General features: G+C 47.0%; 1 protein-coding gene across 8 annotated transcripts in view; it reads right to left on the reverse strand.

Annotated features, from left to right (window-relative positions):
• FOXP2 (forkhead box P2) overlaps positions 1 to 15,002 on the reverse strand; it is a 459,756-nt gene that overhangs the window by 119,780 nt on the left and 324,974 nt on the right. The gene's annotated exons all lie outside the window — the stretch shown is intronic.

Here is a 15,002-nt window from a genome sequence, read left to right on the forward strand (position 1 = left end):
TCCAAGTTTTGCTTGCTATGGGTCTATTAGGGCCGTTTTGGATTCTTGAGGGCTGAATTTTCTATCTATGAACCCCGGCCCCACAAGAGAATACTGAGGACAGCCTGTTGTGATCTTTTCGGCTGCCCTGGGTCACTCATGTGGCCGTTTGGACCTGAAGAGCGCTGATGGGAGGTTCAGGTACGGCCGGGAGATGCTTCCTGCCTTGGCGTCTCCCCAGCGGTCCCCTTGTGACGGCCGAAATGGGGGTGGGAGTGTGGTGGCGATGGCGATGGCGATGGAGTGTTGGAGCGTCGCTGCCCCCCCGGAACAACTAGCAGCGGCGGGGACGGCGTTGGGATGGCGTTGGGGCGGCATTTCTTCACCTCAATGTCCCCCAGCAAGGGCTGGAGCGTCACTGCCCCCCCTCGGAAGAACTAGCAGCGGCGGGGACGGCGTTGGGACGGCGTTGGGGCGGTGTTTCTTTTGCCTCAATGTCCCCCAGCAAGGGCTGGAGTGTCGCTGTCCCCCCCTTTGGAAGAACTAGCAGCAGCGGGGGCAACGCCGAGGGAGGACTGCCGAGCCCCGCCTGAATCTCTTCGAATTTAGACCTCTACAAACTAGGTCTATCGTCAGCTGTGAGGGAGAGAGTGCAAACCATCGATTTGGAGCTCTCTGGTTAGAGGCTTTATTGAAGATTTGGGAGTTAAGGGGGGGAAGAAGATCTGGTGGAGACTGGGAGAGCTGGGAAGAGCTGGAAGATGGTGTGGACTGTCCCGCCCCCGCTTGGTTTGTCTCCACCCCCCCTTCCTTCCCTCTTTCTTTTTTCCGCCACGGCCTGGTTTGTGGGCGTGGCCTGGACTACTATATCCCCGACCAGATTTTTCTTGCACCCGGATTTAATAGCTCCTTGTATGCCCACAGCTGACCTCCGGTTTCCGGCAATTCCATCAGCCCTATTGACATTAACATCCACTTGCTGTGAGGAGAGATGCGAGCCTGGGCGGGGGCACTGAGGGTGTCATCTTGTTGCAGCTGCCACTGTATAAGATCTGCTGACACTGGCCACCGTGAGAGGGTGACCGGGTCATTGCCTTCTGGGACAGCTGCCTGAGACTCCTCTCCACTGTCGTGGGAGGACAGTGGAGTCCGGTTTGACCCCCCCCTGGCCGAAATGGTGGACTCTCTGCCCTGGACCTTTTTAAACCATCATTAAGAATCCTTGACCTTTTTCCATCTGCCCCAGACAGACTTTTGGAACCTTAAGTTGTATTCATTCGCTGATCTCTTCACACTGCGAGACTCCCCCCTCTCGCAGGCCTGGCCCTCCATGTTATCGAGGGCCTATCTTGATGATGGGTCTTGGAACCCCGAGAGATGGCATGCAGTGAAGAGGGGGTTGAGGGGTTTTCTACATAAATTTTTAATGAAATTTTTAAGGGGTGGGAATAATGATTTTTTAAGGGGAACTGGGAGGAAGACCAAGGGGTTTGGGGGGACGAACCCACTAGGGTCAGAGCTGAGCCCGGCACAGGGGGACGGTTTGGAGGGTGCAGGTCGAGGGATTGGGGAGGGGCTGGAGGACTATCCGGAGGAGGAATTTTCCATCAGCACGGTGAATGGGAGGGGCAGATATGGTGGGAGCAGGGGACCATATCATGTGTCGGGGGCTCGCACTTGCTATCTGAGAGCAATTGCTTGCCCCGGTCCCCAAGGCTCCGCTCGGACACTAGGTGGCTTAGATACTCAGGATCTGGGCCTTCAGCTGATGCTGTGCAACGCCAGGTCCGTGGTAAATAAGGCCCCCCTCATTCATGATCTTATTCAAGAGGGAGGAGTGGATCTGGCCGGTATTACGGAGACCTGGTTGGGCCCGGAGGGCGGCGTCCCTCTGGTCGAAATGTGCCCACCAGGCTTCAGAGCATTCCATCAGCCGAGGGCCCAGGGGAGGGGCGGGGGGGGTGGCAGTTATTATTAACGAGGATCTGGGTCCGAGGGAGACCACTGTGCCTCAGATGGCCGGATGTGAGTCCCTCCTTGTGAGGTGGGGTCATGGGGTTCAGATGGGCTTGTTGCTTATGTACCTGGCTCCCTGCTGCGTGACAACAGCCCTACCTGAGCTACTCGACGTGATAGCCACGGCGGCAGTAGATACACCCAGGATTTTAGTCATGGGTGATTTCAACTTGCCATCCGTTGGTGAAATGTCTGAGGTGGCTCGGGAGTTCATGGCTTCCATGACGGCCATGGACCTGACCCAGTTAGTTCATGGCCCTACTCACAGGGGAGGTCACACTCTGGACCTGATTTTTGTCTCTGGCCAGTGGTTGAGTGGTCTTGTTATTGGGGATATAGATATGGAACCCTTGTCATGGACTGACCACTCACTCCTTCGCCTGGATCTTCGAACCGCTGCCCCCCGCCGCAGGGAGGTGGATCCAATTAGATGGATCCGCCCCAGGCGCCTGATGGATCCTGAGAGGTTCCAGATGGAGCTTGGGCCATTTCCTGAGGTTCTAGCACATGACTCGGCCGAGGACCTGGTAGCCGCCTGGGATCGGGCGGCTGGTGGGGCCTTGGACCGAGTCGTGCCTTTGCGGCCTCTGACCCGGTGCCAATCCCGTGCAACTCCTTGGTTCACTGAGGAGCTGAGGGAAATGAAGCACCGGAAAAGACGCCTGGAGAGCGGTTGGAGGGCCAGTCTCGCTGAGTCTGATCGAACACTGGTAAGGTCGCATATTAAGACCTACCTAGTGGCGATAAAGACGGCAAAGTTTAATTACTTTTCCGCCTCTATTGCGTCATCAGGGAATCGTCCGGCCGCCCTGTTTAGGGTGACCTGCTCCCTGCTCCATCCGGGAGTGCGGGAGGATCCCTTGGAAGGCAGGGCAGAAGATTTTGGACAATACCTGTATGACAAAATCGCTCAGATCTGGCGGGATTTGGACTCTGACTGGGTAGATCAGGGCAGAGTGACGAGGAATAGTCTTGAGAATGTTATCTGGGAGGAGTTTGACGCTGTGACTCCCGATGATGTGGACAGGATTTTGGGGAGACTTAGTGCGGCCACATGTTTACTGGACCCGTGTCCCTCCTGGTTGGCACTGGCTTCCCGGGAGGTTACACGAGGCTGGCTCCAGGGTGTTATCAACGCTTCGCTGAGTGAGGGCCACTTTCCCGCTGCCTTGAAAGAGGCGGTGGTGAGGCCTCTCCTCAAGAAGCCGTCCCTGGATCCGGCAATATTGGCCAACTATCGTCCTGTCTCCAACCTTCGCTTTATGGCGAAGGTTGTTGAGAGTGTGGTTGCGCGACAGTTCCCACAATTCCTGGAGGAAACATCTTATCTAGATCCGTTCCAGTTGGGTTTCAGGTCTGGGCACAGCACAGAAACGGCATTGGTCGCGTTGGTTGATGATCTCTGGAGGGCTCGGGACAGGGGTTGCTCCTCTCTTCTGGTCCTGTTAGATCTCTCAGCGGCTTTTGATACCATCGACCATGGTATCATGCTGCACCAGCTGGAAGAGTTGGGGGTGGGAGGCACCGTGTTGCAGTGGTTCTCCTCCTTTCTCTCCAACCGGTCGCAGTTTGTGTTGGCAGGGGGGCAGAGGTCGACCTCAAGGCCTCTTATCTGTGGAGTGCTGCAGGGATCGGTCCTCTTGCCCCTTCTGTTCAACATTTATGTAAAGCCGCTGGGCAAGATCATCCGTGGCTTTGGGGTGAGATACCACCAGTACGCTGATGACACCCAGCTGTACATCTCCACCCCAGGCCACCCCAATGATGCCCTTGAAGTGATGTCCCAGTGCCTGGAGGCTGTGCAGATCTGGATGGGGAGGAACAGGCTCAAGCTCAACTCTTCCAAGACTGAGTGGCTGTGGCTCCCGGCATCCCAATATAGTCAGTTGACTCCATCACTGACTATTGGGGGAGAGTCTTTGGCCCCCACAGAAGGGGCTCGCAATCTGGGAGTCCTCCTGGATAGGCAGCTGTCCTTGGAGGAACATCTGACAGCTGTAACCAGGGGGACCTTTTGTCAGGTTCGCCTGATTCGCCAGTTGCGGCCCTTTCTTGATCGGGATTCCCTGTGCACAGTCACTCATGCCCTCGTCACTTCTCGCCTTGACTCCTGCAACGCTCTCTACATGGGGCTCCCCTTGAAGAGCACCCGGAGGCTCCAACTGGTCCAGAATGCAGCAGCACGGGTAGTGATGGGAGCAGCTTGGTGCTCCCATGTAACACCGCTCCTGCGTGAGCTGCACTGGCTCCTGGTGGTCTTCCGGGTGCGCTTCAAGGTGCTGGTTATCATCTTTAAAGCGCTCCATGGCATCGGGCCTAGCTATCTTCGAGACCGCCTGCTGCTACCGACGACCTCCCATTGACCCGTGCGCTCCCACAGAGAGGGCCTCCTCAGGGTGCCATCAGCCAATCAATGCAGGCTGGTGACCCCCAGGGGGAGGGCCTTCTCTGTGGGGGCACCTACCCTCTGGAATCAGTTGCCCCCTGAGATAAGGAGAATCCAAGACCTTAGCGCCTTCCGCCGTGCCCTTAAAACCCACTTTTTCCAGCAAGCCGGGCTGGCTTAAGAAGAAATTTTAAATGTTTTAATTGGTTTGTATTTTTAATTTTGGGCCAAATTTATATATATTTTAATTGTTTTTAATATTTGTATTTTATGTTTTTTAATTCTGGCTGTACACCGCCCTGAGTCCTCAGGGAGAAGGGCGGTATATAAATTTAAAATAAATAAATAAATAAATTACTTGGAACCTTGACATTAAACTGACTCTCCTAAATCCCAGGCTTCAACCAGAGCCCCTATCTGGGGTCCTGAGTTCCGGCTGCTTACCCGGTCTACCCAGGCAGCAGGTAGATTCAGGCAAGATGGAAGAGAAAATCAGAGAGGCCACTGGTGCCTGCGGAACTTGCAGAGGAGCCCTAGAAAGATGCCAATCCCCTCGGAGATTCAGCAGGTGGAGGAAGCCGTGGCAGAGGTCGCACACCAGGTGGGTGCTCAGCCCAAGGTCCGTACAGAATGGCCAGTCACTCGGGAGCTCTACCAGGTGGAGAAGACATTGGCTGCCAGGCTACACTCCAGGCGCCAGTGGGAGAGCACTCAATCACCTTAATGAGGGAGGCAAGAATGACGATCCTTGAGTAGAGGTCAATGGGCCCTCTGGACCTCAGTGAATCTGGGGATTGGAGGTATCAGACTGAGTCCTGCCACCAAACCCTGGGATTGCTGCCAGAGAGACTCAGCTAGCTGAGCCTCAGCAGTGTCGGGCATGTGCATCAACCCAAGCAAGTGAGAGTGGTCTTGAACCCACCGACTTTGACATTTTCCCCCTCAGGGGACCAATCTAATTGGGTTGTGACTCGAGAGGGTGTGGCCAGTGTCATGGCAGGACAGTGGATTTTTCAGGGCTCTGGAAGAACCGCTGATATCCTAGCTGATCGGGGGTCTTAATTGACCTAAGCTGTCTCATAGGGACAGCGAACTAGAGAAGCATGGACTGATCAACTCAGGGAATCCACAAACTCCTGGGTTGATCAGAGGTAGCTTCTTGAATTGAACAGCTGAGGAAAGCAGTCATAGGAGCTGCTAAGAAGCTGGGACGGTTGCAACGGAGCGGAGAAAGTGCATCATCTGGGTGAGAATTTAATTTTATAGATAAAAGATTTCCTTTCATAATTACTTGGATTTAATATAGATAGACTGGATAAACGGCTAAAGCGAGGAAGGAGAGCGGGTGTGTATCGGCTCTCCATTTCCGGTATTGAAGTGGCAAAGAAAGTGAAAGCCCAAGAGGGAAGGAAAAAAGTTTCTTTCTTTTTTTTTTTGAATGAACTAAATGAATTGATAAACTGATTGGGGATTGACTTAAAAGTACAGATTTGGAATTAAGAAGAGCTAGAAAAGTGTTTGATTATTCTGAGAAAGAAGAGAAAGATTACAAATGCAATTACAAGAAACAGAAACTGATTAAAGAATTGAAGTGGGGAAAAGCATAGTTTGGCTATACTGCCATCTAATGGCAAAAAAGAAAATTTTTTAAAAGTGATCATAAGATTTAAAGCTGACCTTGAATATGCTGGCTGTATAGATAAGAAAACAGATGTTGAAGAGAGAAACACATTTTGGAAAGAAAGGAAGAGATTGGAGTCCTGAATTTGTTTTTATGTTTTGAGTTTTTGTTTTTCTTATTTTTCTAATAGTTCTTTTTTTTTTTTTTTGAGCTTTTTGAAGTACTTTCTTTTGGAATTGGTGTTTCGGTTATCTTTTTTGGCAATGGTTGTTGTTGTTGTTGTTTCTGATGTACTATTTGATGTGGGAATAAGATGTGGAAGAATTTTTACTGTTTAAAATTTGGATTAAGGCAAGAAGAGCCTGAAGAAGCTTATAATTTTCCCTTTTTTAGTTTTTGGCTTTAGCCATTATTTTTTATTATATATCCTTTTTTTCCCCCCTTGATTTTTTTTTCTTTTTTTTCCAGATGGACCAGATTTGGGGATAGGTTTTTTTCTCTTGGGAGGGTGTATTGGATTTTTGCAATCTTTATTTTGTATATATTTTCTTTTTTTCTTTTCATTTTTTCTAGTTCACCCATCGGGATGAACTAGGTATTTGGATTGCAAATATCAACCAGAAGTGGATTACAAATTTGGGATATATAACGATAAGAGATGAAGAAATTCTGCTGAATTCTGCTACATTCAGCAGAAAGCCCCTCTATGACAGAAACATTGAAAACATCAGAAACAATGGCTCTAAAAAATCTGATACAATCACTGCATGAGGATCTGGAAGAAGATTTAAAAGAAGTGAAGGAGATGATTGGGAGAAATGAAGAAAGAATTCAAAAAGTAGAGGAAAAGGCAGAGTTAAAGGAAAAGAAAGTGGAAGAACTAGAAGAAAAATTGATATCAGCAGATAAAAACCAAGAACGAACAATCATTTCTCTTGAGATGGACAAAGCAGATTTTTACCTAAGATTTCAAAATATAGAGGAAGAGAAAGGGAAAAACTTGCCAGACGTAATGGTAGAGATGCTGGTAGAAGTGTTGGAACAACCTAAGGAGAAGATAATAAATGAGATGGACAAGGTATTTAGAGTGCACACAAGATATGCAATGAGAAACAAGTTACCAAGAGAAGTTCATGTAAGATTGACAAAGAAAGCGATAAAGACAGAGATACTACAAATAACCAGAAACACTGCAATAAAATACAAAGATAAAGAGATAGTGGTGTTGAGACAAATTCCCAGAAGAGTCAGAGACTTGAGGAAGGAATATCATTTCTTAACAAGACTTTTGATTACAAAAGGAGTGAGTTTCAGGTGGCTAATACCAGAAGGGATACTGGTAACATGGCAAGAACAAAAACACAGATTAGATTCCATTGAAAAAGCAAAATTATTCTATGAGCAATTTTGGGAACCATTAGAAGAGGGGAAAGTGGGAGAAGCAAGAGAGACTGGATACCAAGAAAGAAAAAGAAGAGAAAACAAAGGAACAGGAAGAGAGAGCAATGAGAGAAGGAGCAAGAGCAAAGATGAAAAAAAGCAAGGAGATAAGAGCGACAAGATCAAAAGTTAGTAATAAGTAAAACATGGAAGAAGAAATCAAAGCAATATCAATAAATGTAAATGGGCTGAATTTGGTGTTAAAAAGAAATAAATTCTTGAAAAAATTAAACAAATTTAAAATGGACATTATATGTTTACAGGAAGTACACATTAGAAAACAACATATAAAATTATTGGAACATCCAAAATTAGGAGTTTTATTTACTTCATTGATACAACAAAATAAAAGAGTAGTATTATACATAAAAGAGAAACTAGACCTAAACCAATATTTATAGATGAAGATGGAAGGATTTTGAAGGTGGAAGTAAGAATGAATTTTAAATGAATACTCTTAATACTGAAGCTTTATGTGCACCAAGTGATAAACAGGAAGAATTTTATGGGAAGCTACATAGAAAAATAGTAGAACTGAAATATGAAAATATATGTATATTGGGTGATTTCAATGTGGTAACTGATGTGGACTTGGACTATAAAACGATAAAAGTAAATAAGAAACCCAGGAAAATCCTCCCGAAGACTTTTTTTCAAAATGACAGAGGAATTAAGTATACAAGACGCATGAAGAAACAGCCATTTGAAAGAAAAACAATATACTTTTTATTAAAATAGACACTTGTCATGGTCCAGGATAGATATGATATGGATGTCAAAAGACTTAATAGACAATGTACAAGAAATAAATATTGATTCAAATCTTTGGGCGGACCATAATCCAATTATTATAACATGGAAAGGACAAAAGAAAAAATATAGATGGACATTGAACCATACAATTGTAAATGAAAAAGAGTTTCAACAATTTTTGGAAAAAGAATTGGAGTTTTTCTTCAAAATAAACAAAAAGGAAGATACATCACTGCAAAAAGTATGGGATACAATGAAAGCATATATTAGAGGATTGGTGATAACATATTTGGGGAAAAAAATAAAAATAAAAGACAAATGCAGAAGAAATTAGAAGAAGAATATAAAAGGACTAGAGAAAGAATTACAAAAAAACCCCACAAAAAGATAAAGTTAAAAAACAAATGGAATTGAAAAAAACATGAATTAAATTTAATTGAACAAGGATTTTTGGCACATAAATTGAGGTCCGCCAAATAATTTTTTTTGAAAATGCAAATAAACCAGGCAGATGGTTGGCATGAAAAAGGTAAAGAGAAGAAGTTAATTAATTAACTACAAGATGAAAAGGGAAATATATGTTATAGAAATGAAGAAAAGAAAAAAATAATTCAAGACTATTATGAGAAATTATACAATCAAGAGAAGATACCTGATGGAAAGATAAAATAATTTTTAGAGAAATCTGATTTAGCTAAAATACCTGAACTATATAAGGAAATATTAGAAGAAAGAATATCAATGATGGAATTGACAGAGGCAATTAAAAAACAAAAAGAATGGGAAAACACAGGGCCCAGATGGACTACCAGCAGAACTATATAAATCATTCCAAGACATGTTGAGCAATGTAATGTTGGACTTATTTAATGAATTACTGGTGAAAGGAAAGATTCCAGATTCTTGGATGGAGGCTTATGTCACACTTATACCTAAAGAAGATACAGATTTACTACAAGTTAAAAATTATAGACCGATTTCATTCTTGAATGTGGATTATAAGATTTTTGCTTCAATAATGGCAAACAGATTAAAAAAACTTTTAAATGAAATAATGCTGGGTGAGATTATCCGTGGCTTTGGGGTGAGATACCACCAGTACGCTGATGACACCCAGCTGTACATCTCCACCCCAGGCCACCCCAACGATGCCCTTGAAGCGATGTCCCAGTGCCTGGAGGCTGTGCGGATCTGGATGGGGAGGAACAGGCTCAAGCTCAACCCTTCCAAGACTGAGTGGCTGTGGCTCCCGGCATCCCGATATAGTCAGTTGACTCCATCACTGACTATTGGGGGAGAGTCTTTGGCCCCACTGAAAGGGCTCGCAATCTGGGAGTCCTCCTGGATAGGCAGCTGTCTTTGGAGGAACATCTGACGGCTGTTACCAATTTATATAAATTGGAAATTAAATTAAATTAAATTAAATTAAATTAATTAAATTATTAAATTAAATTCATATGGACCAAAATGGGTTTTTACCTAAGAAACAAATTAGAGACAATATGAGGATAATTTTGAATATTTTGGAATATTATGAGGTATGCTCAGAAAAAGAAATGGCGATGATGTTTCTAGATGCACAGAAAGCGTTTAATAATGTGAATTGGCAATTTATGATTTATTTATTTATTTATTTATTTATTTATTTATTTATTTATTTATTTATTTATTTATTTATTTATCAAATTTCTATACCGCCCTTCTCCCAGAGGACTCAGGGCGGTGAACAGCCAAGATAAAATACAGAGAATACAAATATAAAAAGTCCCTTAAAATTATTAAAGATTTTGGCCAAAACACAGATTAAAACACCCAATTTATAAAATCAAACGAATTAAAAATTTAAAAAAGGAGAGTTAGGCCAGGCCAGCCTGCTGAAACAAAAAAGTTTTGAGAGCACGACGAAACGTGCGCAGGTCCGGGATCCTCCATATCTCTGGGGGGAGCTCGTTCCAGATGGTAGGTGCCCCCACAGAGAAGGCTCTCCCTCTGGGGGCTGCCAGTCAACACTGTTTGGCCGATGGCACCCTGAGAAGCCCCTCTCTATGGGAGCATACTGGTTGGTGAGAGGCTATTGGTAGCAGAAGACGGTCTCGTAAATACCCCGGTCCAATGCCATGGAGCGCTCTAAAGGTGGTAACCAAAACCTTGAAGCGCACCCGGAAGACCACCGGGAGCCAGTGCAGCTCGTGCAGGAGGGGGGTCACATGGGAGCGCCACTTCGCTCCCATAACCACCTGCGCGGCTGCGTTCTGGACCAGCTGGAGCCTCCGGGTGCTCCTCAAGGGGAGCCCCATGTAGAGAGTGTTGCAGTAGTCCAGGCGGGAAGTAACGAGGGCATGAGTGACCGTATTTAACAAGTCCCGATCCAGAAAGGGACGCAACTGGCGAATCAGGCGGACCTGATAAAAAGTCCCCCTGGCCACGGCCGTCATGTGATCTTCCAAAGACAGCCATGAGTCCAGGAGGACACCCAAGTTGTGAACCCTCTCCATAGGGGCCAATGACTCGCCCCCAATAGTCAGTGATGGAACCAACTGACTATATCGGGATGTCGGAAACCACAGCCACTCGGTCTTGGATGGGTTGAGCCTGAGTCTGTTTCTCCCCATCCAGATCCGCACGGCCTCCAGACACTGGGACATCACTTCAAGGGCATTGTTGGGGTGGTCCGGGGTGGAGATGTACAGCTGAGTGTCGTCAGCGTACTGATGGTACTTCACCCCGATCTCACCCAGCGGCTTCACATAAATGTTGAACAGAAGGGGCAAGAGGACCGACCCTTGTGGCACCCCACATACAAGGGGCCTCGGGGTCGACCTCTGCCCCCCTGTCAACATGGACTGCGACTGGTCAGAGAGAAAGGAGGAGAACCACCATAGGATGGTGCCCCCCACCCCTAACTCCTCTAGCCGGTGCAGCATGATACCATGGTCAATGGTATCAAAAGCCGCTGAGAGGTCTAATAGGACTAGGACAGAGGAACAACCCCTGTCCCAAGCCCTCCAGAGATCATCAACCAATGCGACCAATGCCGTTTCCGTGCTGTATCCAGGCCTGAAGCCCAACTGGAACGGATCCAGATACAATGATTCATCCAGGTACTGGGGGAGCTGTCGCACTACCACACTCTCAACAACCTTTGCAACGAAGCGAAGGTTGGAGACTGGACGATAATTTGCCAACACTGCCGGGTCCAGGGAAGGCTTCTTGAGGAGAGGCCTCACCACCGCCTCTTTCAAGGCGGCGGAGAAGACACCCTCACTCAGAGAAGCATTTATAATCCCCTGGAGCCAGCCTCATGTAACCTCCCGAGAGGCCAGCACCAACCAGGAGGGACACGGATCCAGTAAAGTGTGGCTGCGCTCAGTCTGCCCAGTATCCTGTCCACGTCTTCGGGCGTCACAGAATCAAACTCTTCCCAGATAAAACTCACAAGACCCTCCTCTGTCCTCCCCCCTGAATCTATCCAGTCAGAGTCCAGGTGTTCCCGAATCTGAGTGATTTTATACAGATACTGTACAAAATTCTCGGCTCTACCCTCCAAGGGGTCCTCCCACACTTCCTGGTGGAGCAGGGAGCGGGTCACCCTAAACAGGGTGGCCGGGCGATTATCTGATGGTGCAATAAGAGCGGCAAAATAGTTATACTTCGCCGCTTTTATCGCCACCAGGTAGGTCTTAATATGAGACCTTACCAGTGTTTGGTCAGATTCAGAATGGCTGGCCCTCCAACCGCTCTCCAGGCGTCTTTTCCGGCGCTTCATCTCCCTCAGCTCCTCGGTGAACCAAGGAGCCAGGTGAGATCAGCGCCGGGTCAGAGGCTGCAAAGGCACGACACGATCCAAAGCTCCAGCAGCTGCCCTATCCCAGGCAACCACCAGCTCCTCAGTCGAGCCGTGTGCCAGAGCCTCAGAAAATGGCCCAAGCTCCGTCTGGAACCTATCTGGATCCATCAGGCTCCTGGGGCGGTACCACCTCAATGGTTCTGCCTCCCTGCGACAGGGTGTGGTGGTTCGAAGGTCAAAGTGAAGGAGGGAGTGATCCGACCATGATAAGGGCTCGATCACTATATCCCCTATCTCAAGATCACTCAACCACTGACCAGAGACAAAAACCAGGTCTAGCGTGTTTCACCCCGTGTGAGTAGGGCCATGAACTAACTGGGTCAGGTCCATGGCCGTCATGGAAGCCATGAACTCCCGAGCCACCTCAGACGCCTTACCGACGGATGGCAGGTTAAAATCCCCCATGACCATAAGCCTGGGGGTGTCAACCGCCACCGCGGCTATAACTTTGAGCAGCTCGGGCAGAGCTGCCGTCACGTGGCAGGGAGCCAGGTACGTAACCAGCATGCCCATCTGCACCCCATGACCCCACTTCACAAGGAGGGACTCACATCCAGCCGTCTGAGGAACAGTGACCTCCCTCGGACCAAGACCTTCTCTAATGACAACCGCCACCCCCCGCCCCTCCCCTGTGTCCTTGGCTGATGGAATGCGCGGAAACCGGGTGGGCACATCTCAATGAGGGGGACCCCCCTGGCCCAACCAAGTCTCTGGTTGGAGTCTCGCAGCGCAAGCAGGTCAGCAGCCATAAACATCGCACAAAACAGAGGTGGAGAGTCAACTGGTCAGGGCTTTATCAGATCGTCCAATAATACTGGGTCAAAGTAGATCTTCATATCAGGAGCTGGTTCATTGCCCTCTCATGGCAGTAAGAGGGGCCAGTGGCATCCCCCCATGTCCGGAGGATAATTATCCCAGTCACCCTCTCACAGTGACTGGGCCAGATGACACCAACAATAAAGTCACAATAGTCCATCCTTTCATCTGGCGGATGACCAACAGCCCCCTCAGCACCTGCACACCGTTTTGCCCAGTTCTCCTCCAGTTTGGGGTCGCACAAGAAGCCAGCAGTTTGTAAAGTTATTAAAGACAATGGTGATAATTCCACAGGCACAAGCTCTTCCCTGGGGTGAGAGTAGGGATAGCAGACAAAGAACCCAGTCCAAGGGTGGGTGGCCATCAAAGGCCTACCCCTACCCATACCTGGGGGAAAGGGGGGGGAGGAGAAGCCACCAAGGCGACCAATAGACCAGCCCTGGTCAGCCTCCCACCTCTCCTGCCCCAAATCTCCCCAAATCCCCAGTCTCAGCTCTGATGACAAAAAAACCCAGATAATAGGGGTCATAGTCCAAAAAAGAGCAGATGGTAATCCTGAGGGCAAGGCTGTCTGTATTTCCCCCCCAACCACCTACTGCAAGCTCTTTCCTTAGCCGGATGGTCCATGGCAGCCATTGCCTTCCGCCACCGCCGTCGTCGCCGGCTCATAACCAGCACCCTAGGCTCCCCCAGGCACCCCCAGGACCCCGAAAAATGTCCAGAGAGTGTCCCAGAGATCCCTGAGGGGCGAGGGGGATGAAGGGCACCTCCAAGCTGCCGCCGCTGCACAGAAACGCCGAACACTGCCGAACGCTTCGGCCTTCACTTCTTCCGGCGCTGACAAGCCAGAAACAGCTGTTTCAGCAGGCCATTGCCCCATCTCCCGCGGCGGCTTCAAACAGCGAGTCCCACCCTGCCCTGATATTCTGGAGGGCGAAAAAGCCCTCAGCAGGCAGGGCGGGCAATCCCCTCATTGGGACTGGAGCCGGAGATGGTTAAAACGGCTCCCGAAGACCCCTACACCAGCAACCTCTCCATCTCCTCAGCAGAGTTCAGTCGACCGCCACCATCTTGGGACATGCCGGAAGGGTAGATCAATGAAATTATGATAGAACAATTACAGAGGATGGAGTTTGGGGAGAGATTCATAAATATGATAAAAATAATTTATAAAAAGCAATCGGCAAAAATAATGATGAATGGAGAGATGACAGAAAAAGTGAATATAATGAAAGGCACAAAGCAAGGATGTCCATTATCACCATTGTTATTTGCATTAACATTAGAAGTGTTAAATAGAAATATAAGAAGAAATGAAGAAATAAAAGGAATGAAAATTAAGAAAGAAAAATATAAATTACAAGCCTTTGCAGATGACTTATTTCCAGATGACTGGAAGAGCCTCAAATAACAGGTCCCAAACTATTAGCACAAATAGAAGAATATGGAGAGGTTGTAGGACTAAAAATAAATAAAGACAAAACAAAAATATTGGTCAAAAATATAACAGAAAAGCAGGAAAGAGAATTTAATATTCAAATAGTGAAAAAAATTAAATATTTAGGACTATATTTAACTTCAAGATGTGTAATGATAAAGGAAGATAACTACTATAAACTAAAGAAACAGATTGAGGAAGATTTGGAGAAATGGAAAAATCTACAGTTATCATTAATGGGAAAGATAGCGACAGTAAAGATGAACATATTGCCGAGACTATTGTTTTTATTTCAGACAATACCAATAAAAGTGGAAAAGACATATTTTGAACATCTTAATAAAATAATAAAGAAATTTATATGGCAAGGGAAGAAAGCGAGAATCAACATAAAAATGTTACAAGATGCGAGACTACGTGGAGGATTTGGACTGCCGAATTGAGAACTATATTACCAGGCAGGAGCGTTGACTTGGATGAGAGAATGGATTGGATTGAGAAATACAAGATTATTAATTTTGGAAGAACATGATCTACAATTGGGATGGCATGCCTTTTTATGGTATGGTAGAAGTAAGATGCATACTTATTTTCAAAGACATTATGTAAGAAATGTATTATTATTGGTGTGGAAGAAGGTCAGAGATAAATATTATTTGAAAATACCAACATGGTTATCAACAATGGAAGCGTTAATACATCCAAA

Source organism: Pituophis catenifer, unplaced genomic scaffold, assembly GCF_029215685.1.
Source record: "Pituophis catenifer annectens isolate HBS135680 unplaced genomic scaffold, rPitCat1.0.hap2 SCAF_7, whole genome shotgun sequence".
Classification (NCBI taxonomy): domain Eukaryota; kingdom Metazoa; phylum Chordata; class Lepidosauria; order Squamata; family Colubridae; genus Pituophis; species Pituophis catenifer.